The following is a 25,651-nucleotide window of genomic DNA, read 5'->3' as shown; positions in this document are numbered from 1 at the left end:
AAAACTATTTGGAACTCATATAATGGATTAAAAATAAGAGTGATAACTTATAAGTTTATTAGAAAATATAAACATGGCAATTCATACATGGAAATCAATGGAATATTTGTAATGGCTAAGAAAAATATAAAAGAGTCTTCACTTTCATTATTGAAGATAATAAAAACATAAAATAATGCAATTATATTTAGTTTATCTTGTCAAGCTAAGTACCATGGAGAGTTATAAGACAGTGTGAACATGAATACAATGAAAAGCTCTTACCACCAGTGGGATTACAGATAGCATAATATCTGGTGTATATTAGCCACCCTCCAGATATTTGGTAATTGAATGAATATGTATGAAAGTAAACCTTTAGGACTGATTATTAGAAAAGGCTCTGTGAATGCATAGGCAGCATTGTTCACAAGAAAGCAACATGGACTTTCTTGCACCTTAACTTCATTGTCTTCTTTAACATGGAGCCAGGCTGGAGGGTGAGGTCACTGCATCTTGCCTTCAGCGACATGTATGACATGACCTGTCCAATATGCTAATAATCAGAAAAGAGAAATGTAGTCTTTGGTAAACCTAAAAGTAGTTCTGTGGATATTAGACCTATTGAATCAGAATCCCTACAGGTGAGTCCAGAGAATTTGTAAGCTACCCAGCTGACTCTTAGGTACTAAGGTCTGAGTGCCTATGGGCTAGATGCTAGAAACATGATGGGAATTAATTAATGCATAAGGAGGTTTCACATTATGTATAACCTCTGTGCCCCAAGATGTCCTGGTAATTCTTTTCATCAGTGACTTTGATGATGACCTAAGGATTGTTCCTTACAAATTTTCAGATATCACAGAGCTGGTGGAGTTCATGAATACCTTAAAAAATTGCGTCAAATATTAAGAACTGGAACAATAGATCAAGATGAAGTTTGATGGAATTAAGGTAACATTTTATGCTTTATTCCAATACCACTGCATGAGGGATGAGATAATAAAGATAGTTTTGACTTAGCAGCACTGATTATGAACAAGTCTCGGAGCTTTAGGCACTAGTCTTTGACTCAGTTATCAGTAAGCTTTGTGCATTAACTGCCCCAAAGGGCTAATATGATTTTAGGATACATTCATGTAAATGAAGTAACCAGAATAACCAAGAAAATAAGCATTTATTGTGTGCCAGTCAGTCCACATTAAATGTATTTGGGTTAGGTGCCAAATTCTAGGGAGGTTATTCATAAATTAATCTATATTCAGAGAAAATCAACAAGGCTGAAAAAGCAACTTAAAATCAAGCATATGAAGATATATCAAAGAGATTTTTATCCCAAAATAGAATAAACTAACACTGGAGAAGGATAAGCATAGGTTATTTATTTTTTAATTTGCCTTTTTTGCTTAATTTTTTATTTTATTATTATAAAAGTAATATATTTGCATTATTTTAATAATTAAAGATTGAAATTTTCTCACTGCATATGCTTTTAGGCATTGTAGTATTTTAGCACATAGAAATAATATCTAGAAGCACTAAGTCAATGTCAACTGGCTTACGTTTTACACTATTTTCCATATTTCTAAAGTTGAATTCTTTCATGTTTATTTTCTCAAGAAATGTATAATCATTTTGTCAGGTGAAAAAAGTTCCATTAAGATTTTGATTGGATAGGGGCGCCTGGGTGGCTCAGTGGGTTAAGCCTCTGCCTTCGGCTCAGGTCATGATCTCGGGGTCCTGGGATCAAGCCCCGCATCGGGCTCCCTGCTCAGCAGGGAGCCTGCTTCCCTCTCTCTCTCTGCCTGCCTCTCTGCATACTTGTGATCTCTCTCTGTCAAATAAATAAATAAAATCTTTAAAAAAAAAAAAGATTTTGATTGGATCTGTATGGAATTTATGGGTTAATTTAGGAGTTTTCCTGTTCCAAATAAAACGACCTTTATATTTCATCTTTCCACAGAGTTCTTCAGTTGTAAAATTGATATATGATTCAAAGAACATTAAATTTACCTGCAATAAATTATGTATAATTCAGTGGATTTTAATATACTCAGGGAGTTATACAAACATCACCATTAATTCTAAAGCATTTTCATTTCCCTAAAAGATGCTCTCTATCTCACTGAGCATAATGTTCAAAGGTTCATCCACGTTGAGGCATGTACTAGTACTTCATCTCTTTTTATGGCCAAATGATAGTCTATTGTGTGTAAAACCACATTTTGTTTATCCATTTGTCAGTTGATGGATTTTGGATGATTTACACCTTTGAGCTATTATGAATAAATCTGCTATAAACATTATATGCAGAAGTTTTTTGTGTGAACATATATTTTAAATTTTCTTGTCATATACCTAGGAGTAGAATTGCTGGGTCATATAATTAAATTCTCAAAGAACTGCCAAATTATTTTCTAAAGTGGCTACACCATTTTACAATCCTACCAGCAATATGCAAGTGTTCTAATTTTTCTGTATCTTCACTTGTTATTGTGTATGTTTTTTTTTTTAAAGATTTTATTTATTTATTTGACAGACAGAGATCACAAGTAGGCAGAGAGGCAGGCAGAGAGAGAGAGAGAGGAGGAAGCAGGCTCCCCGCAGAGCAGAGAGCCCGATGCGGGGCTCGATCCCAGGACTCTGGGATCATGACCTGAGCCAAAGGCAGAGGCTTTAACCCACTCAGCCACCCAGGTGCCCCTATGTTTTTTTATTATAGCCATCCTATTAGATGTGAAGTGGTATCTCCTTATGGTTTTTATTTGCATTTCCTGATGGCTAATGACATTGAGCATATTTCCATGTGCTTTTGGCCTGTTTGTTATCTTTAGAGAAATGTCTGTTTAAGTCCTTAGTCCATTTTTCATTTGGGTTATTTGTTGAGTTATGAGAGTGGTTTACATATCCTGGATATAAGTCTCTTATCAGGTATATGATTCACAAATGTTTTCTCCCATTCTGTGGTTTTTTTCACTTTCTTGCTAGTGTCTTTTAAAGCACATATGTCTTAAATTTTTATGAAATATAATTTACATGTTTTTTTCTTGTGATGTTTGATCTTTTAGTGTTGTAGCTAAGAAATCATTGCCTAATCTAGTAAGAGTTTTATAGTTTTAGCTCTGACATGGAGGTCTTTGATCTGTTTTGAGTTATTTTTGATGTGATGTGAAGTAGTGGTCTAAATTCATTCTTTTGTGCGTGAATAGATAATTCTTTTAGCAAGATTTATTGAAAAGTTTATTCTTTTACATTGAACTGTCATGGCACTCATCAAAAATAAATTGGCCATAAATGTATGGATTTATTTCTAGACTCTCTTTTCTATTGATTTATATGTCTATTCCAATGCAAGTGCCATACAGTTTTGATTACTATGGCTTTGTGGTAAGTTTTAAAATTGGGAAGTGTGGGTCCACCAATGTTGTACTTCTTTTATAATGTTTTGGTTATTCTGAGTTCTTAGAATTTTCATATGATCATCTTATTAATTTCTGCAAAAATAAAAGGCAGCTGGGATTATGTTAGGGATTTCATTGACCCTATAGATCAATTGCTAGAGAATTTCTATCTAACAATTTTAAATCTTCCAATCCATGAATATGGGATGTCTTCCCTTTCATTTAGGTCTTAACTTATTTCAATGATATGCTGTAATTTCCAGTGATCAAATCTTGAACTTCTTTTTAAAAATGTTTTTCCAAGTGGCTTAGTCAGTTGTGTATCAAGCTCTTGATTTCGGCTCAGGTCATGATCTCAGGGTTGTAGGACTGAGCCCTGTGTTAGGCCCTGTGCTGGGCATGGAACCTGCTTGAAATTCTCTCTCTCCCTCTGCACCCTGCAAAAGAAAGAAAAGAGGAAAAAATGTTAATGTCATTAACACTACACATTAAAAAAAAAAAAAAGTAATCTCTGCACTCGGTGTAGGGCTTGTACTCACGACCCAGAGATCAAGAGTCATCTGCTCTATTACTGAGTTAGCCAGGCGCCTCTCCCCTTTTTAACCTAATATCCATTTCCACAGGACTCTTCAGCACATTCAGGTCCTTTGCCACGACTATGGTTCACCCACCACAACCAGGTCAATCCTCAGCCGATCCTAGATGACTTCAACAGTTAGCCTTCTGCATTCTTTTTCTTGAGTTGCCAAGCCTTGCTGGGGAAAAAAATCAAGTTTGTATTACTCTAAGTCCATAGATGTTAAATCGAACATGGCACTTACTGCCATTCAGCAATTTTTTGCTTCTTTCTAGTCAATTACTTTTATAAATAGCAGGTTGTATCCTGATTCTACAAGTTACTAGTCTGTATGACTGTGGGTAAGTCATTTAACCTCCCTGATTTTCCATTACTTAGTCTCTAAAATGAGAACAGTGGTACCTACATCAAAAGATTATTTTAAGGATTAAAATAACAATGTATATTGAAGCAATGTATCCCTTGCCTGGCACAGAATACTCAGTTAATGCTTGCCCTTGTTTTAATGGCAAATCCCAAATTTTGCTCCTTTCTTTATGTCCTTTCCCTTGAATCTTCCTTTCTTCCCTATTACCCTCTACTCTTAACAACTGCTTTGACTTTATGGAGAATAGAGGCCAACACTTGTGTATCTTCTGTTTTCCTTTCCTCTCCAGATAGACCAGGAATTGTATTCATTTTTTTGCACTCTGAATGACTAGCTCAGGTTTAGCACATGAAAATATCCAGTGTTTGTTCCATTGGATTTAAAATGTCCTTATTTTTATGTTCATTCCATGAGATTAGGGAAAGATAAGGCGGCAGGAATCACAATGCAATAATAACTTTGGGGAAATTAGGCTAAATATTTGCTTGTGATGGTTGGTGAAAAATAAATCCCCTGGTATTCAAAATCTGCCTGAAGGAGACTTTGAGAATCAGGAAATGTCTAAATGAAAACACTCATTTAGGTCTGATAATTAGCAACATAAACGGAAAACAGATGAATAAGCTGCCTTTATTTGTAAACAACCATTTATGGTCCAAATCATTTCCCTCCTATGACAGAGACTTCCCTGCTCAATATTGCAACATCTCTCAAATATAAACAGTAAAACCAAATGGCTACGGACAATGATCAATGTGTTTTATGATAGCAATACAGAGGGAGAACAAACATTCCTCTACTAACTAAACACAATCAACCAAGCAAAACCATTTTAACCTTTCTTGGGTCAGGATTAGAGTCTAATGATGTTTTCAACATATACCCAGACCGAATTTTCTATGGCTAATTCTGACATTAAGTTAAGTTTCTTTTCCTGAAGTAAGCTTGAATTTAGGAGAGAACATTAGGATGATGTTATTTTCTTGAGGATATTTATTTTTTTGATAAGTGTTTTAAGCTAAGACCTTGATAAAGAAATTTGAGATGGGGAATTTTAGCAGAGGAAGCTTATGGATTCAAACTGCATTGAAAAGTCATTTTCTCGAAACCTTCTTTCCCTCAAGAATATCTAGGGGTGCCTGGGTGGCTCAGTCCGTTAACGTCTGCCTTCGGCTCAGGTCATGATCCCAGGGTCCTGGGATCGAGCCCCATGTCGGGCTCCCTGCTTCCAGGTAGCCTGCTTCTTCGGGGCGCCTGGGTGGCTCAGTCAGTTAAGTGGCTGCCTTTGGCTTGGGTCACGATCCCTGGGTTCTGGGATGGAGCCCCACGTAGTGCTCCCTGCTCTGTGGAGAACCTGCTTTTCTCTCTCCCTCTGCCTGCCTCTCTACCTACTTGTGCTCTATCTCTCTGTCAAATAAGTAAATTAAAAATCTTTTAAAAAAAAGGTTAAAAAAAATATCTATTTTATTTGTGTTTCCCCAGTGGGGAGTATATAGACTTTCAGAAGCTGCTGGTGTTCATGGGGTTTGAGAACAGAAAAGGTCTCTGGCAATTTCTGAAATGTGAGTACATCGACAAAGTGAAATCAAACTGGTTGTGAGTCAAACACTCTGCCCTTTAGGAATTCAGATAATTCAAAGATTATCTATGTTCTACACCAAAGTTCATGTGCAATTGCAGTAATACATTTCTAGAATTGCTTACGTAGATTTAATGGGTTTTCTGCTTTTGTAGTAGAAAAACTGGGACACACTCATCCCCCAATTTCTTTTCTGTGACTCTTCCATTCAATCAATACATGTAATATTTCTTTTTCTTTTCATTAATTTCTCATATTTTTCAAAAAGAATCACCTGAGATTGAGAAGGAAACATTGCTATAAGCTCAAATTGACACGATATATTAATGTTTAAAGATTTTATTTATTTATTTATTTGTCAGAGAGAGAGAGAATACAGGCAGAGCAGCAGGCAGAGGCAGAGAGAGAAGCAGGCTCCCCACTGAGCAAGGAACCCGATGCGGAACTCGATCCCAGGACCCTGGGATCATGACCTGAGCTGAAGGCAGCGGCTTAACCAACTGAGCCACCCAGGCGTCCCTATATTAATGTTTAAAGTTGTGTTATATCTAGCCTTGCATTCATAACGATGGTCTCTTAGGATTCTAAGTAACGGAAACCAAATTCTAACTTAAGCAAAATGCAGTTGATCCTTGAATAATGTAGGAGTTAGGTGTGGTGACCCCTGCTGCACCCCCCATGCAGTCAGAAATCTGTGGTGACTTGATTCCTTCAAAACTTAAGTATTAATAGCCTGCTGTTGACTGGAAACCTACTGATAACACAAAGAGCCAATCGATACATATTTTGTATGTTGTATATAGTATGTACTATAGTCTTACAGTAAAGTATGTTGGAGGAAAAAAGTTATTAAGAAAATCATAAGGAAGAGAAAAAATTTACCATACTTTACTGTATTTATTGAAAAAACATTCACATGTGAGTGGACCTGTGCTGTTCAAACCCATGTTGCTCATGGGTCAACTGTAGGTAGATTTGTTTGAAGGATTCTAGGGAATCGTATAGGATTCAAGGGCAATATGATACTGTGTTTCAGGAATAAACTGGTAAAGAGGTGCTTTATACATCTTCTTTCTCCATTTTCTCCCATGTTTTCACTATACATCTGCATTATTCTTGACCCTACCTTTACTGGCTTACTCAGCGCTTCATACCATATAGATGGACGGGTGAAAAAGAAGGGGGTAGTTCTTAGAAAAGCTGTGAGTTGGGCTATCCGAACAGTGTGTGTGTGTGTGTGTGTGTGTGTGTAAATTTATATTTATAGTATATATATGTTGACTATAAATCACTATAAAAATAATTTGTAGACGTATCTTCATGCAATAAATGCTACACATTCTAAGTAGATCATTAGTTTAGTCCTTGTTATCTGAACGCATGGTCACATAAGCTTTTTTTGTTCATGCATTTCTGTACTGATGATTCTGCCTCCCCACTCCCATACCCATTATCTACCCTCTCTGCATTCTTGTTTACCCCAGAAGCCTGATCTCTTCCCAGTATATCACCCAGGGTTCGTTATCTGACTTAAACCAGATTAAGCTGATGGAGATCAGTGGTGGTATGTGAGAGATATCAGAATATTTATTCCTGGATTCTTCCTGCTTCAGTGCTACGTCTTTGGCAGTAGCTGTGACTGTCCATGAGTACAGCTCTCTGCTGGTGACTCTGCTCACTGGGATCCAGTAACACTGTTTCCTTCCCTTGTCTCTCAAGCCGAGTGGTGTTAATTTCAAGGTACCTCAACATTCATTAATACTGCCCATATATTTGTAATGGCGTTTTCATTAAAGTCTCCTAATTTGAGCTACTGGGGAGAATTCTGTTTACTGTTGGGACTTGGGTATTTGGCACAAAAAGTAGCCCCAGAGTCAAACCTTCAGCATGGGAATTCTTGAGCAAGATTGCTATCTTACTTAGGGAAAATAACTTCTCAGCTTGAGTGTACCGGGCAATGAGAAAATGGTAAGATGCTGTACGTAGTGGCATTACTAACGTGGATTACGGAACTCACCATCAGTGGTCTCTCTGATTGCAGCTGCTATTGCAAATGTGATGTTTCTGCTGGAGAAAATTAACACATTCCATGGTGATTAGTGAGATGTATGCCTGCCAGACGGTGGGAAATAAACTCTAAGTCCCAGCAGGCCTGGGACTTAGAAAGAAGAGGATTGGTTATATGAAATACGTGGATGGACCTCACAGAATGGCCAAAGAGTGTGGAGATATTTGTATCTCATCAGGTGGCACCCGCTGTAGAGGAATATCTCAACAATCAGGTGGACAAGATGACCTATCCTTTGAATATCAGACAGTTTCTTTCCCCCAAATGGCTTATTTGGTGGACTTTTGTACAAAGTGATCATACTGGCAAGGATGGAGGTTATGCATGGACTCAGAAATGTAGATTTCCTCTTACCAAGATTTATTTGGTGGTTACTCTGATGATGGTCTACCTTGTCAACGAAGGAGACCAATGCTGAAACCCTGATATGGCACCATTTCCAACACAACCTGCCATCACCATTATGGAGGATACAGCAACTTATTTTTAAAGATATACGTGTAAATTCCAGACAGGGATGTGCCTTGCCCTGATAGCACTGCTCTGTGGATTTACAAACGGGCCTGTCCATTGTCATGGTATTCCAAACAACATTTCATCTGGCTGGGAATAGTGAAGAAGCTTCAAAGATATGTGCCCAAGCAATTCACTGGTATTACTATGTACCTCATCCTAGAAGCAGTGAATGACCTAATAAAGGGAGTTGGGAGACAAAACCCTGCCCGACTGGGAAATTATCTTACGGGATACAGCATATACTTTAGACCAGCATGAATATTTGATCACATAATTCTTTAGGCTCCTAAACCATCTGGTCACTGTTTCTCTCAGACCCACGAGACTGAGCTTGTTCAAGGCTACCCCCTCAGCTGATTCGAGAATTCTTCAGGAACTTTTATTCATGTAGACTAAAAAAATCATGTACCTGAATACCTCAAGTGCCATATATTGATCACAATCAGTAATAACAGTCTGTTAAAAGTTTTTAGTAGAATGACCAAAATAGTGCTAACATTTTTCAATAACTGTTATTCTACTGTTAGTTTTTTTATGTTTTATTGAAATGTATAAAAACAGTCATGAATAGTATTTACTCATTTTAAAGATTTATTTATTTATTTATTTGACAGGCAGAGATCACAAGTAGGCAGAGAGGCAGGAGGAAGCAGGCTCCCCGCTGAGCAGAGAGCCCGTTGCGGGGCTCAATCCCAGGACTCTGGGATCATGACCTGAGCCGAAGGCAGAGGCTTTAACCCACTGAGCCACCCAGGCGCCCATATTTACTCATTTTAAATAAATCTCTTATTAATATGAATTGCCTTCTTAGACCCAATTCATGCTTTTTGCCTTTAATTAAAATTTATCTGATATTATATTGCAATCATTGCTTTATTTTTGTCAGATATTAGCTTTATATAACTGACTTTTTTATAGCCATTTTTCTATTATTTTTGCTTTGAATTTATTTTGTAGAAATGGAATAGAGCAGAACTTCATTTTCTGACACATCTGAGAGACTTTTTTATTTCGTAGGGAAAGTGATTTGATTTACATTTATTATAGTTAGTTTATTTTTTTTTATTTCTGGCATTTTCTGTGCTTTCCCATTTGTCTTTTTCCCTTCATTTTCTATCTTTTGCTCTATGGACTGTGTTTTCTTTGCTTTTAACTTTGCAGTGCTTTGGAATATTATGAGTGATTGTCTTGAAATTTTTTATCCTGTTCTCTGCAGAGAGTTGAGCATGAAACTGTGTGCCCCCTCCCAGTATTTTGCTTCTTTTTTTCCCTTGTGTTAGCTCTTTGTACAGAAATCACATGGAGGTAGATATTAATCTGAATTTTTCTAAAAACTGCACCTGGATGGTATGCTTTCTAATTGTTTATATATTTGGAAGTATGAATTTCTTGCCTCCACTCATGATAGGCAATTTGGTTTTTATCATTTGGACGTAATCACTGAGTGTCTTTTGGCATTTTTGTGGGCAGTAGGCATATGTGAAGTTATCAGGTAAGATAAAGAATGACCACAAAGAATCTAAAAACATCTTAAATCCTACAAATAAGGAGAAAGGGGGAGGATTGGGACCATGGAAAATCTCATCAATAAAGTACAATACACAATGGACACGTTCCTGCAGTACAAGAAAAGGATGACGAGGAGAAAGAAAATGAGAGCCATGGAAGACAGAACCAGAGATTTCTCACAGGTGAAGCCTGTGATCCTGTATAAGAGCCCCAGACAAATGGAACAGCGGGAACAATTCAACCACAAGATGGAAACCTGTTCCTGAGTGAAATTCACTGAGAGAAGCAGAAGGTCAAACACATTCTGGAAACACTTCTGATGATAAAAATGGAGGACAAAAAAAATCCCGTGCATTTCTAGGCAGACGAAAGAAGGAATCTAAATGCGAAGGTACTTCCTTGATTTAGTTTTGGTTCGTGATCGGTTTCTACCTTTTCCCCAGTGCCTTTCTAGTAAGAAGCAGATAAACTAAATGGGGAACTGCTGGCCAGATGTCATTTGTAAGCAGGAAGTATTTTATAGACCTTTAAAAAAATCAGGCAAGGTTTAGTTATTTTGAGCTCCTAACTGTCCCAGGTCCGCCATGACTCCTTTTAAGTGGATGTTACTGACCAGCCATACTGACCGGCCAGTGATGCTGGTGTTCTTCTACTGTCTCGGCTGTCCCATGGCTTGTACTTCTTTCATGAAGGAGATGCCAGTTTCAAATGAGAAGATTGGGGCGCTGAACTCCAATAGGAGGAGACTCAAACTCTCTTTGCAACATTGAACAATCCACTAGAAATGGAGAATAGAAATAGACAAAAAAAAATCTGCTTTTTATATAATTTCCCTAATTCCCCTTACCCTTATAAAGCCTTGTATCTTGGCCCTCTTGAGTCACTTGCCACAAGGAATTTCAGGTAGGTCGGCATCCCAGTCACAGGTCAGTGGTTTTAGAATCCAAGTCTTCACTGGGTCTGGGTGCTGAGTATCTCGGAATAGTCGTGGTTCTTCTGAGATTTGAAATGCTGTCCACTGCTGACCAGGGGGGCCAGGTTTTGAGTGATTCAGCAATGACGCAGAGAAGATAACTCTTTTCTAGTGAAAGAAAGCAATCAGATCAAATCAAATAAAAAGCTACCTCAACCCTCTGGGCTATCTTACCTTGTGCATTTGAGCAGACAAGTTGTGCTGAGGGACATGAAGAGTGTATAATATTTGTAGGTGGAGATCCAAACCCTATTCCCCCTTTAATACTTGAAAATGTTTTGACATTTCAAACTGCCTGATATAACCTGAAGGTGATAGGGATCCTTCTGGGACCCTGCTGGGATGCTGCCTTAGGGAAGAAACTGTGACTCAGAGGCACCAAGTTATGAATATGAAAATGTAACCTGCCTGGCCTGAGAGCAGAGCCTTGGGCTCCAGATCTTGCGCTAAAATACTGCATATAGCCATTCACGTCTCCTCCCGTCACCTCTGCTTTCACATCTCTGAAACGAAATGGTTGGTGTTGATTAATATAAAGATCAGTGTAAAGAGGTAAAGCACGTACAGTTGCTCTTACCTAATCATGGAGACAATTAGGAAATTGCTTCCTATGAATTTAGACTTTGCTATTTGTTTGTTTTATGGAAATGCACGCAGCTGCTTTCTGTCTGAGTCTGTTCTGATTCCACAGTTAATTTTTGAGCAACCCGAAGAGGAAAGAAGTTTGTCTGTAACTTACATGGGTAAGGTGACCTAGAGGAACACCCAAAAGTGAGCAGCTGTCTGATAGTCACATCAGGACAAGCACAAAAGAAACTCTTTTGAATAAATGTAGAAATTGACCACTAAAAGGGAAGAAGGCTTATGCATATTTAATGTGTCAATTCTGGTACCACTTCCAATACTGCTGAATACATTTTTTTCTTCCAAACAGTATTTATCAGGCACTTAATTTATGCCGGCAACAGAGAGAGAACAGAGTTCCTGCTGGTAGGATAATTAAAATCCAGAGAGTAAGACGAGCAAGTAAGCCAACAGTTGCAAAGCAGTGGGATAGGTGCTTGGATAAATTTGTGCACAAGAAACAGTACTGCAGTGTGTGAGGGACTGCTTTAGGGGAAGGGGCATTGGGGAAGGCTTCCTGGAAGCACTGATTCCTGAATCTCAAAGGATGAGCAGGAGTCGGTTAATCCAAGGAAAGGATGGTGGAAACACACTGATGGGCACCATTGAAAATACGTGAACAGATTCTGACAAGTGTGCTGTAGGAAGCATGGATGGGGTGGGGTGTTTAAATGTCAGGGCAGTTGTCCGCCAGGTCTAGGGTTTAGTAATTGTGTACTGAGTGATTGAATGGGAGATTTAGTCCAGAGCCCTGCTAAAGCACAGATAACTCTCTTCTACTGTCTTTTTCCTGATCAGCCTATCATAAATCTGTTAAAAGAGAAATGAGGTTCATTTACCACAATTCATTTTATGTGACTATAATGGTTGTAGTAATCCCTGATTTGTTTTTTAATCTCCCTCTTGATAAGGGTCAATAATAAAATTCCTCAGTGTAGGAATGTATTAGAATTACATTTTTTCCTCACATTTATATTTTCCAGAAATCAAAGATGAAGTGGTTTAGAGATTTTTACCAATAGGCTCTTCTCTCCGTGAAGTCGTATTGAATAATCACCTCCCCTTAGCCAACAGATTCCTCTGTGTTGGTCAGAATTAGCTTCCAGAAATGGAATACTTTTGTAGAATCATGAAAAGTGTGGCTCTGAGAATTAAACCAAACTTAGCTTTGAAGCCTAGCTCTCCCGCTCACTAGCTGTGTAACCTTGGGTAAGAGTAGTAAATGTGACATGTGAAAGCAGTGATGAATTTTCCTTTTTGGTTCCCTCTGTGTAGATAGTTCCATAGATGTCCTCTTCTTTTTTTTTTTTTTTCCACAAAAATGAAAAATTTTTAAAGGGATATTTTTCCGCAGTAGCACCATCTCAAGGTTTCATTTTTCCGTATCCTACTTTAATTCTTCTATGTACTCGGATCATTTATTACATTACCCACATTCACACTAGCACCCGCTGCTTGGATTACTTTATGAAGTGTTTCAGTGAGGAATGTTGAAATTTGTTTGATGGAAATTTATAAAAAGTTCAATAAATCTAGAAACCGAAGTGGGAAGTCTGATCCTGGTTTTATACTTTGCATGTATAGCTACACAATATTCTTCATAACCCACAAAGTCAAAATCACTGTACTCTTTTTACAAACAGAGAGATTATGGCTCAGAGGGATTCAATAGTTTATCCTAGGCTGTATCTACAAAGTGACAGAGCTGGGATTCAAAGCCAGGTTTTTCCCCATAGAACCATGATACATTCTATCTGATGATATTCGTTCTTCTTATGTTTTATGCCGCGACAGTTCATGTGAATTCAGCAGTAGCTTTATTCCTAAAGGTTCCCGTGGCAACAGCAAATGACCTCTATCCCCCACTAAGAGAGTTAATAGATGCTCTTTATATGTCATAGTTGCTTCACATAATTTTTTTTCTGTGCAATAAAACGTTACCAATACAGCGGAAGCCCCATCTTTTCTTCTCCCTCCCTCCTGGGAGCTAGTTAGTATCTTGAAGTTCTCACGCAGGTTTTAAATCTTTTACCACAAACGCATATCCATAAATATAGTATTTAATTATGAATACTATACTCAATTTCTCATCGATGTTTTCACATTTAAAAGAAGCAGATATCATTTCAAGATGAACCAATAAAGCCGATGTATCACTTAACAAAAATGTGGGAGGAAAAAAATCTACCCAAAAATGCATTATATTTAAAACAGATGCACTAGTATCTGAACTGATTCAAAGAAAAGAATATTTTTAAATCACAGGGTGAAAAAGGAAAAACGGTCACTGCAAAAAAATTTGTGTTACTTTATATGTCAGGACAGAGAGATGTTAAAATAGTTACTTTGGTTAAAATTAATCAAGTATGGAAAAATTGATACTAAAGGAGGAAATGGAATAAAAAGAAACCCAATGAGGTTTTTATACCCTTTGCATCCTGCGGACCATAAGATTTCCTGGCATGTTAGTTAAAGGCTCCATAATTGGAGAGCTTGCTGATGAAACAAATTAGTACAGGGCATTTCTCCTTTGTCTTATTAAACTTCCTAAATCATGGAATTTAAATTATACGTGCAGTTGCTCTGTCTAAACAGACTCTCCTGCTTCTCGAGTAATTGAAAGCACCTGGTTGTTTGCCCCTGGCCCACAACATCTGGGAAACATCCATCTTTTTTGTCCCCCGCCCCCCAAATATATATATACACACAAAAAAGCAAATATCACTATGGTCTCCCAGGTAGATTTTTAAATTTTCCCTTATTCAACATTTTTTAAAAGATTGTATTTATTTATTTGACAGACAGAGAACACAAGCCTGCAGAGTAGCAGGCAGAGGGAGAGGGAGAAGCAAACTCCCTGCTGAGCGGGGAGCCTGATATGGGGCTCGATCCCGAACCCTGGGATCATGACCTGAGCCGAAGGCAGCCGCTTAACCCAGTGAGCCACCCAGGCGTCTGCCCTTATTCAATTTTTTGTTGAATTTAATTTGTTGCTAAATGATGCCATCGACATAGCAAAATAAAATCAGGGTGAAGGGGAGCATAGTTTAAGCTTGCTGGCAATTCTCGTAGGTTTTTACCTGGGCCATATGTTTACCCTGGCTTCACGTCTATGCTAAGACAATGGCATTTCAGGGTTATTTCACTTGGTTTTAGGATTCTTCTGTGGCACGCAGCCTCTGGATAATAGCCCCCAGGAGCCAGGAAAATTAGCCAGGTGAGTTCTGCCTTGGAAGTTGAGACATCCCCAGGTCATTAGACTTCTGTATCCAAGGGAGCGCTTTCTAGAGCCCTGGGACTATTTAATTCTCCATGATGGGTCCCAGTCCTGACTTCTTCTTACCTTTTAGCTTGTCGGGCCCTTCTTTTGAAGCAAAGTGGAAGCAATTGTTACAGTTGCAGGATAGAAAGGATCTTAAAATTTATGGGTCTGTAAATATTTTGATTGTTTATTAAAAACATCCATAGAATTTGTAGCAGGAATAACTCTTCTATACTGAAGCCATAAAGCACTGAGTTTCAACTAAGTATTTATACGAATATAAGTATAAAGTTTGGAATGCTGTAGAACAATCCTATCACCATTTTAGAATACTTAGGCAGAAAGGAAAATAAATCAGTTGTTAAACACTTAATCAATATTTAACTTGGCATATGTCCAACAGATATGTTTGAGATTGCTGTCGGTAAATATGGCTTTAGGAATAATTTCCAAAGAGATCGATTTTTAAAAATGGTTTTGAACAGCAGAAGAACGGACTTCAAAAGAAAAACCTCCCTGCACAATTGGTAGGCTTTTTAGCAATGTAAACAGAACTCAAGCTTTGAAATCAAACAAAAAAACTAAAAATACATCAGAAAGAGATTTACATTAGTTTCAGGTGTGTAACATAGTGTTTCCACGAGTCTGTAGGCTATGCTGTGCTCACCACAGTGGAGCCATGATCTGTCACCACAGGAGGCAATTACAGTATCATGGACTGTATTCCTTATGGCCTTCTAATCCTGTGGCGTATTCATTCCATACCTGGAACCTGTACCTCCCGCTTCCCTTCACCCATTTTGCCCATCCCCCTACCCACTCTCCTCTGGCAACCATCAGTTTTTTTCCTCTGTTGGTCTCATTCTGCTTTTTGTTTGTTCACTTGAGCTTTTTTGACTCCACATATGAGTGAAATCATATGGCATTTGTCTTTCTCAGTCTGACTTATTTCAGTTAGCATATGTCCACCCATGTTGTCATAAATGGAATGACCTCATCCTTTTATATGGCTATGTCATATTCCATAGTACGTAGAATAATTTTTCTTTTTATCCTGAATATTTGTCCCTAGAAGGATATGTGCATATTAGTGAGAGGTGTTATCTGCACAGGCAGGATTTCCAAATCTCTGCAAAAATCCTCTCCTTCATTGGTCTGTCATGGTCATAACCACTCCACCCCCTGACCCCCCACTCTGCTGAAGTTCTTGCCTGTTATCCTTATAACTTAAAACCTCTTTGGTGAATTAGACAATTGATGAGAAAACATTAGACTAAAACTACCTCACATTAGACTGAATCCATTGTATTTCGGAACTTTTCCACTGTTCTTTTGTACTGAATTCTTGCCTCCTTGTTCTTCAGATCCCAACTTGAGGACCTTCTCTATGAAGCTTTAGTAACACCCCCACGTGCTTCCTTTGCACGCCTCTCTCAGTTTGGTGGATGGCTGCTTCTTCCAGGCTACCTCCACATGTGTACAGATCTTAACCACATGTTATGACCAGAGTCAGTTACTGACATACTTGTAAAATAAAGTATGCTGTGAGATTTTTGAGGAAAAAAAATATTTTTAGCCTCAAAGCATTGCAAAGAACTTGTCATATGGTGTCCTCAGTAGAATCCATGCTTGATGAGTAGCTAACGGGAAGGTGAAAATTCCTGGGGCCCCCTGTGTGGCCCATCAGCTTAGCTGATCATGGCTCTGGAAGCTTGAGAGGAAGGATTACTTCAAAATCAATTTTGAGAGGAATGGGGAGTGGTTATTTAATCAGTAGAGTTTCAGGTTTCCAAGGGGAAAAAGTTCTAGAGATTGAGTGCTAAGGAAGAGGACATATGAACCCAAGAAAGCATAGGTGACCTAAAGATCTCTCGACTGTGTCAGGTGGAGGTAACGGTCATGTTAACTGACTGTTCCAACTTTTTGGTACATAGTGTTTTACAGCATAAATCTTGCTTGATTTTCTCAGCAACCCTGGGAATGAACACATTGTTTATTCTTTATTTTAAAGACCAAAAGATGAAGATGAAATGAAGTGATATGTGTGACTTGAGCTGGGGATCTGCTGAGCTGAGCTGCTGAGATTGGCCATCAGCGTCCTGTGTGAACCATACAGGCTGGGCACTCAGTCTCACCACGGCTGGTCCCATCTACCGGGCACTAGGCTCAGAGGAAGCCACCTGTGCCCACTTTCCACAGGGGCTGTCTGGTGGCTGGTCCAATAGGCAGCTTATAGGTCATTCCAGAGCAAATAAGAGAGGAAGACTTTGCTCTCAGAGAAGGCAGTTGTTCTTTATCAGGCCCAGAGTTCTCTGAAGCAGCTAGTCCTTTTGGTGGTAGACAAACTGAAATCTGTGGTGCGATCCTCTCTCCATTCATGTTCCCTCAATGCTATGAACAACGTAACATGGGCCCTGGTAGATCGTGGGAACCTGAATGCTGCTTCATCCTCTTCCCAAGGACCTGCCCAGTGAGCTGCCTTCAACCATGTTGACTTGTATCATATTCTAGAGTGGGATTTCTCAATTGTTTGGATCTCATGACCTCAAACTCTTAAAAATTAGGGGTGCCTGGGTGGCTCAGTACCTTCGGCTCAGGTCGTGATCCCAGGGTCCTGGGATCAAGCCCCACATTGGGCTCTCTGCTCAGAAGGGAGCCTGCTACCCTTCCTGTCTCTCTGCCTACTTGTGATCTCTGTCAAATAAGTAAAAAAAAATCTAAAAAAAAAAAATTATTTAGGAGTCCAATTAGCATTTGTTTCTATGGGTGAATTTACCACATTTAGAAAGTAGAACTAAGACAATTTTATTAACTGTTTACTAAGTCACTTAAAAGTAACAGTAATAAGCCTATTACATATTCACATAAATAATATATTTTTATGAAAACAATGTACTTTACAGTAAAAATTTAAATTATGTATTAATTCACTTAAAATAATTATATCTTGTATGTGTTACTCTAAGGAATATTTTAATTAAAAACTATATTTTTAAAGACAAAACATTTAGTGAAAGGAGGGTGATTATTTTACATTTTTGCAGATCTTTTAGTGGCTGGCTTAATAGAAGACAGCTGGATTCTCGCATACATTGCTGCAGTCATTCTGTTGTGATATGTTCTTTTGGTGAAAGTATATGAGGAAAAGCTAGCCACGTGTGGATTAGTAGTTGGAAAAGGGAGGAGTGGTTTAGCAGCCATTTCAGGAAATTTTATTCTCCTTTGACATTGCACCAAATGACAAGTGGTAGTTTCCCTTTCTTTCTTAGAGATCAATAAAAAAAAAAAGTATTTCAACAGAAAACTTTTAATATCATACTCCACATAAATGTGCTGGCTAGTCTCACTTTAAATTTATGACCGTAAACCTTAAGTGGGCCCTGGGGGGCTGCCTAGCAATCCTCCTCCACTCTCCACTCAGTTCCTTCTCCCTTCTTTGGAACTCTTGCCTCTCATTTCCCTGAGACCATTGCAGTCAGGACGGAGCTTCCATATCCTTGGGCTTCTTCCAAGTTTACCAGCTTGCCTCTGTCTCCATATACTCCACCTTCCTTTCTGTTGCAATGGATTGTCGACGATCCTAAAGACAGTCTATCCACCTGTGCTCCGGAGCACAGCCATGAGTACAGGAATTACCCCTTGACAAGTGGTAGTTTCTTTTCCTTCTTTTTTTTTTTTTTAAGGTTTTATTTATTTGAGATTGGGCGACCTCGAGTGGGGGAGGGGCAGAGGGAGAGAATCGCAAGTATAATCTGCACTGAGCACGGAACCTGACACCGGGATGGACCTCGTGACCCTGACATCATGACCTGAGCCAAAATCAAGAAACAGATGCCCAACCAACAGAGCCACCCAGGAGCCCCAGCAAGTGATAGTTTCTTAAAGATTAGTTGTATTATGAAATCTGAAACTGTATCAAAGAACTTTCATACTCAGTTTCAGGAAAAGTCTATTGGTCTATTTGGTATTTTGAATGGATTTTTTTTTTTTTTTTTTTTTTGCCCATTACACTATTGGTTCACTAAGTTATAGAGATCTTTAAAATGTTGACATATTTTATTATATAACATCAAAACATCCCAACCGTTTATTTCAGCACTGGTCTCAGAAAAACAATTATAGCAGCTTAAAGATAGAAACATCCCTAAGTACTGGAAAGCTGTCGGCTTCATGATACAGGTACAAATTTTCCAAAATTGTGATTTTTGATCAAAAGCTCAAATTTTGTAATTGGCAACAAATACTGTCCATATGATAGAGTCAAGGGATGGATTTGCTTTTAAATTTTCTGTCAAACACCCAAATCTGTATATGAGTATTTGTCTTTCAGCTTCCTTTCAAGGAAAAATCATGCTTCATGAAAAAAGAAAGTACCTAGTTTAGCTTGAAATTCAAAATTGCACAAGCGTTTTTCTCTGAGACAAACATGTTACTTTGTTATGCATTAACTTCATGCATACTGCCAAAATACATCAGACAGAATATGAAAAAGAATCCAGTTAATGAAAGTTATCCTTTTTACTGCTTCATCCAAGACATTTAAAGTGAAACTGGCTTTCCCTCTTTTGAATGTGTGGTAGTAGAGAGTAGAGTGACTGCTGGCCCACGAGTACATGTTTGGTGTCCCTGCCTTGACTTGTGCCAACAGTTTTACCCACCATTGCTTTCGTCCCATCAGTCCAAATAGGAATGTAGTGAAAAGCACATGATATCTTAGTATTATAAAAGTAGTTTTGACCTCTGGATCTCCTGAAGAGGTCTCGGGGACTCTAATGCTGAAATATTGGGGAAGACAAAGACTTCCATGTTCCTGGAAATCTCCCCAATGCCGACACAGAGAGGCAACAAGATATTAGATGCAATAGCACAATGAAGGCTCCCCAGAGAACTTAGACTTACCATCTATTTTTGTGAGTATTCTTTATTCCTAGCTGAGCTAACTTGCCAGGAGTGGGAAAGTGAGCTCCTGATAAAACCTTTTTTTCAGGGCCTGGGAGGATGAGGTAGGAACTGCAAGAGGTATGTGGTTTGGCAAAGTCCCCGCAGTAGAATGGGCTATGTTGTTCCAATGCTTCTGAAAACCCAGAGGACAAGGGATGTCAGAGGTTACTTTGCCTTGGAACTCTTCCATCAAAGACTTTGTAGCTCTCTGTAGCCCCATTTGGCGATTACAGACCCATCTTTATTTGTTAGTCCTACAGAACAACTCTTCCTCCATCCCACCTGAGCTCAAGGTATCAGCAGGAGCTAAATGCTGGGTGGGCTTCCCATGCTCTTGTAGTCGGTCCTGGGCTACTGCTGCAGATGGCTAGCAGGGTCCCTCCCAGGCTCCTAGCGGCCTCCCTTGAAGAACAACACTCTTATGATTGTAGGCGAACTTTGCTTCAAAGCAAAGGACACCTGAGGGAAATGGTTCGAGAAGCCAGGTCTGATCCCCTTTGGAATGGGAATTCTGGTAGCATATTGGAAGTTCTGTTTGTGTTGAGGGTCTCTTTGTGGTGTAATTCCGATGGTGTCTTGACTTGATCGCTTAGGATTCACCTTTCTTGGGTCTGCTAACTTGTTTACTGTTTGTCTTCCTGCATTTTTTAGCTTCCCCAAATCTGTGTTATTGTTTTACTCTGAGTCAGCTCTGGGAGGGTAACAATAGACCCCCTTTATCTGGTGTTAGGATACTCTATTGGTCCTGGTCCATATCCAGACAAATTTGTTGGATTCTGTAAATGAGTACCTGGGGCCACTTTAAATAGTTGTAAAGTTTGTCCTTTTGACAGACAAAGGCGCCTAACCCAGGAGTAAATGGCGGTTGGCCTCTAGCCAGGCTCTGTTCATTGAGCTGTGCTCCCTCAGGGCTGAATCTGTACCAAATGGGCATCTTTTTCTGATGTCCCCATAGAAGTGTTGTCTTTCTCTAGCTCATACAAAGATACTTTTATAGAGCCCAGTGGCCCTATGGGGACCCACACTGGCCCATCCTGGGTCCTTTGGATGATGTTTTTCCTTCATGACCTGTTCATGTATGTTTTCCTTGGAAAGGCCATCTGAAGGCCTTCCAGAGACAAATCCCATTGTTTGTGTTCTTCTTGCCCAAAGGAACAGGGCCCTGGAGGAGTGGGCCAAAAGCTGTACTTCCTCCCAGCTGGACAGCTGGACTTTCTTCCTTCTCCACCAGCTAAGTTGCAACAGCTAAGTTCTACTGATTAATCTTCTTCCTGTATCCACATCTAACGCATACCCTTGTACTCAGCAAAAGGAAGGCATTTTTTTTTTTTCTTTGTGAACATGGGAAGGAGTATCCGATCAGCCAGAGACCAAGACACAGCTGGCCAGCACCAAGCACTCACCGGGAGACCATGTGAGTGAGGACATAAATGCGGTTTTGTTTATCACAACCAGATGACCCAGACTATGGCAAGGTCATGCACAGTCCTAGCAGCGACGACTCCTGTTGCTGCTACAGTTCCTGTTGTGCAACCCTTTGTCCAGAGCTGCAGCATGCAAGCAGAATCTGAGACAGCCATGTCTGTCTTCGCCCTGATCCTTCACGTCAAATAGAGCTTTTAGCCCTCTGCACTTGCTAGTTCGGAAGTGCCTCCAAGACCCTGGGCTCCTTTCACCACTTCCTTTATTAAAAAGTCTTTAAAAAAGTGTCTTCTGGGAGTATGGTGAGTTTCCTGCCCTTGGCTGATACCCTCATAATCATGAAATTACAGAACTCTGGCGACAAGGAGAAAATCCTGTAAGCTTAGAGATAGAGGAGGGGACGCGTTGGGTGAAGATGTTGGCAGTGAATGATTTTGGTTTTCTTAACAGCAACCAGAGGAAGCCAGAGATTCATGGAGGCTTTTCTTACAAGCTCTGAATGAAAATTATTTCCGACATGGATTCTACACCCAGGAGAGAATCAGTTAACTATGAAATAGACTGAAGATGTTTTCAGATGTGCTGGGTCTCGGGGGATTTACCATCAAAACATTATTTCCTAGGACGTTACTGAAGGAGATGTTCCACCACAGTGAGAGAGTAAATAATAAAAAGGAAGACATGGGACCTGGGAAAGGTAAAGGAACATGGAGGTAAGGGGACTTCTCAAGGGAAGGTCCACGGGAGATCCCAGGACAGCAGCTGTGTAGCTGGTCTAGGGAGCCATTGAGCTCATGGAAACACGTCAGCTAGCTCCAGGAGATAAGGCTCCAAAAGAAGAAATTAATAGATCGCTTCTCGGCCTTTTGGCTAAGACCAAGTGTAGAAGAAATTAACAGAGTCTCGAAAGGAGGTTTAGACCATGGAGAAGAATTTGAAAATGTCTTCGTAGTAACTATACAGCAAACAAAACAAAAAATGCAATTATTAATACTGTGGCAGGTAAAAGTTGTTTAAGAATGAAATAAGTAAGTATAGCTCCACTTCCTGGCTTAATTGCAGGTAATGTCAACACTGTCTGTTGATCTAAGTGCAATTAATACATAAACATATCACGAGTACAGAGAGATAAGATACGTGTGATTGTGTGTGTGTGTTAGTGATAGTAGTGATGGTGGAAATGGGAAGAGATGCAGAGGTGCCAACCAGACAATAAATAACATCTAAAACTGAGAAATCAAGAAGCACTATAAACATGCTATTGAGATATATGAAAGTAAAGAATCGGCTGGGAATTCTTTAAAGTGTTTGTTTTTGGGCAGCGGGACATGAGAGAGATCTACGATACAGAGGATTGCTGTTTTTGTTTGTGATTTATTTTTATCTTTGTAACAAACCTTATAAAGTTCTGTGAAGGTATAATTTTGAAAAATATAAAACTGAATTTTAAAATACGTTAAGAAAAAATATTTATAGAGAGTATATGAATGGAAATAATTTTGATTTTAATAATTTTGTTATAAGACAAAAGCAGGGTACAAATTGTATGTCTAGTATAAGCTTATTCATTAAAATATAACAAAACCCAAACCAAATCCTAAACATGGGGAGAAAAAGATGTAAGAGTGATGGGATTCGTGTATTTTTTTTTTCCTTTCCTCAAATTTGCCTTATTAATTAATAATCCTTCATAGGATAAAAACAAAAACCATTAACAAGTGGATCTGAGACCAGAGAGCAGAAAACGCTGTCCCCCAGCTGCTCTGGGCTCACTCGAGGGCTCTCGCCAGATGGCACGCTCAGCGCCCAGACGGCTCTGGTCTCAGAACCACAGATGAAAATCCCATTTCCTTTCAGGGCACCGTCAGAGCTCTCCGTTTTCTAATCACACCTCCCTCCTTGACCTCTCTTACCCTTGACTGTGGTAGTTTGTTTGTAGTTGTGTTTCCCCAAAAAAATATGTCCAAGTCTTAATCCCAGGTACTTGTGAATGTGACTTTATTAAGAAGTAGGGACTTCGTGTATATTGGGAAGTTAAGCATCTCAAGAGGAGGTCGTCCTGGTTTTAGGGTGAGTCCTGAGTCTACTGACTGGTGTCCTTATAGGAGAAAAGAGGACGGAGTCTCCCCTGAAGGTTTGAGAGGGAGCGCTGCCCTGCCAGCACTTTGAGCTCAGACTTTGGGTCTTCAGATCTGTGAGACAATAACTCTGTTGTTGGAAACCTCGAAATTCATGATAGTCTGTCACGGCAGCTGTAGGAAGCTTCTACAATAGGCTAGTAATGCTGATGGAGAAGAAACAAGCCTTGGAGCTCGCGTGGTTCTCAGGCACTCCTCTCACCTGCCCATCACCTGCTGTTCCTTGGGCCCTGCACGGTCCTCAGGGCTGGAGGGGAGACTGTGGAGGTGCGGGAGGCTTGACGAAGGTGCTGTGGTCCCTGTGGAAGTATCTGGGCTTCAGCTCATGACCTTGAACAGGCCCCTGAGGGATGGGAAAGATGAGTTCTGTGCTTTGGAAAAAGAGCTCAGGAGCTTGGTGTCGCAGGGAGAATGGGTTACAACAGGGACTTGGAAAATGTCAGCGAAGATGGGGGTTTTCACATGGGGAGCTTGGGCCCCTTCATTGCGGTGACTCGGATGGGAGAAACTAGTGATATATGAAACAGAAAATTCAGTGTGTCTGTTGTTTTCATAATATCATTGACAAGAAAGCCAAGCACAAGAAAATCTTGGCTGGTGGAATTATGCAGAAGACAGCGTGAAACAATGTTGCAAGGCAATGGATTTTTAAAGGTTAGTAATAGCATGCCTAATATTTTCTTTGTCTCCTACTATGTACTACCCCAGATGCTTTTTATTTGTTATTTCACTAATTCTCCAACAGCCTTATAAAGAGAGAACTGTTATTACCTCTGTTTGAATCATGAAAATTTTAGGCTTAGATTTGAGGGAGGTCACACAATTTATAAAGGGCAGAGCTGGGATGTTAACTGAAGAGACTGTGTCCCTTAACCTTTACACGCTATTGCATTCCCCCCGAAAAGTTTAGGTAAGTGGACGGTCGAATGGGCCAGAAATTATACAAGTTTGGGTGAAAGCAGTCGCAGTCAGTATGGGTGGGAAAACAGAGGTGAGGCCAAGTTCAAAAGTTATGTCTATAGGACTTGGTGACAAATTGAAGGAGAAAGGAGAGGGGGGAAAAGTGACTTGTCACACAAGCAGAGACATTAGCCATAATTTTTTTTTCCTTCTGCTTTTGCAATGTCATATTATATTCAGGATTTTGTGTTTCAGATATTAGGAGTGTTGCAGAATCAACACAGTATAATCTGCCTAAAGCAGTTCACTCCATCTCAGGGTACAATAGACCCCAAATCCCACCTGAGCCCCAGACACGATGGAATCCCACGAAACTCTGTCAGTGACTTCTATAGCAGTGATGATAGAAAACTCAAGTGTCCACACGCTAGCTTCTCTCCTGGATGGTTAGACTTCTCCAGAGCCTGTAAATCAATTAACATTTTTACACCATGCAGTTGTGTATCATCAATACCCTTAATTGGAAAATAAGCCTGATTTTTTTTTTCCCCTACATAACTTCATCTTGGGAAGTCCTCGGCACATGTTTGACACCACATTTGTCATTGCCTGTGTTGGTTTCCAGGCATGCAGAATAAAGTATCACAGGTTAGGTGGCTTAAAGAACAGAAATTTATTTTCTCACAGTTGTGGGGGCTAGGAGTCCAGAGTGAATGTTGGAAGGTTTGGTTTCATCTGAGGCCCCTTTCCTTATCTTGAAGGTGGCGGCCTTCCTGTTGTGGTCTTCCACCATCTTTCTTTTGTGCATATCTGTGTCCAAATCTCTTCTGATAAAGACATCAGTCATACTGGATTACTGTCCAGCCTAAAGACCTTATTTTAACTTAACTACCTCTTTAAAGACCTTGTCTCCAAACGCAATTACATTCTGAGGTACTGGGGGTTAAAACTTCAACATATGAATTTGGGGGTAGGGGGTGGCAGCGGACCTAATCTGGCCCAAGGGCAGAACCATATTCACACTGTATGATGGGATCCAATTTCACAGGCTGTCTGTACAACCAGAATGGAGCCAAAAGTGACTTCACTACAGAACGCTTAGGGAAATAACCTCCCTCTTCCTCACTGTGTGGCCTGTTTCCCAGGGCTAGCTAGGGGTTTCAGTCATTCTTTGGCTTTCTTGCTAGCCATGGGGAAATCTACATCTGATCTTTGAAAGGGATGAGAACATGGGTGGTGGACATTGCAACCATTTGTTTAGATACGAGTACATGGAGAAGCTGAACGAAATGTTGTGATCTCAGAGGGTGTCTTGGAACTGTCAAGAAACTTTGAAGGTCAGTCCTATGGGACTCTAGAAATATGCCCCTTGTTCCCCTAGTGCATCTCTCCCTC

General features: G+C 39.7%; 1 protein-coding gene across 1 annotated transcript in view; it reads left to right on the top strand.

The window, feature by feature from the left end:
• The first annotated feature begins 890 nt into the window (after positions 1 to 890).
• Positions 891 to 25,651, top strand: part of LPAR1 (lysophosphatidic acid receptor 1) — a 200,094-nt gene continuing 175,333 nt past the window's right edge. Inside the window, exon 1 of the mRNA XM_032860843.1 lies at positions 891 to 933. The gene's annotated coding sequence lies outside the window, so the exon portion shown is untranslated. The remainder of the gene's footprint in view (positions 934 to 25,651) is intronic.

The sequence above is a fragment of the Lontra canadensis genome, unplaced genomic scaffold (genome assembly GCF_010015895.1).
Source record: "Lontra canadensis isolate GAN:19392208 unplaced genomic scaffold, GSC_riverotter_1.0 scaffold19, whole genome shotgun sequence".
NCBI lineage: Eukaryota > Metazoa > Chordata > Mammalia > Carnivora > Mustelidae > Lontra > Lontra canadensis.
Note: the sequence above shows the minus strand (reverse complement) of the source record. Positions and strands in the feature narration are given on the sequence as shown.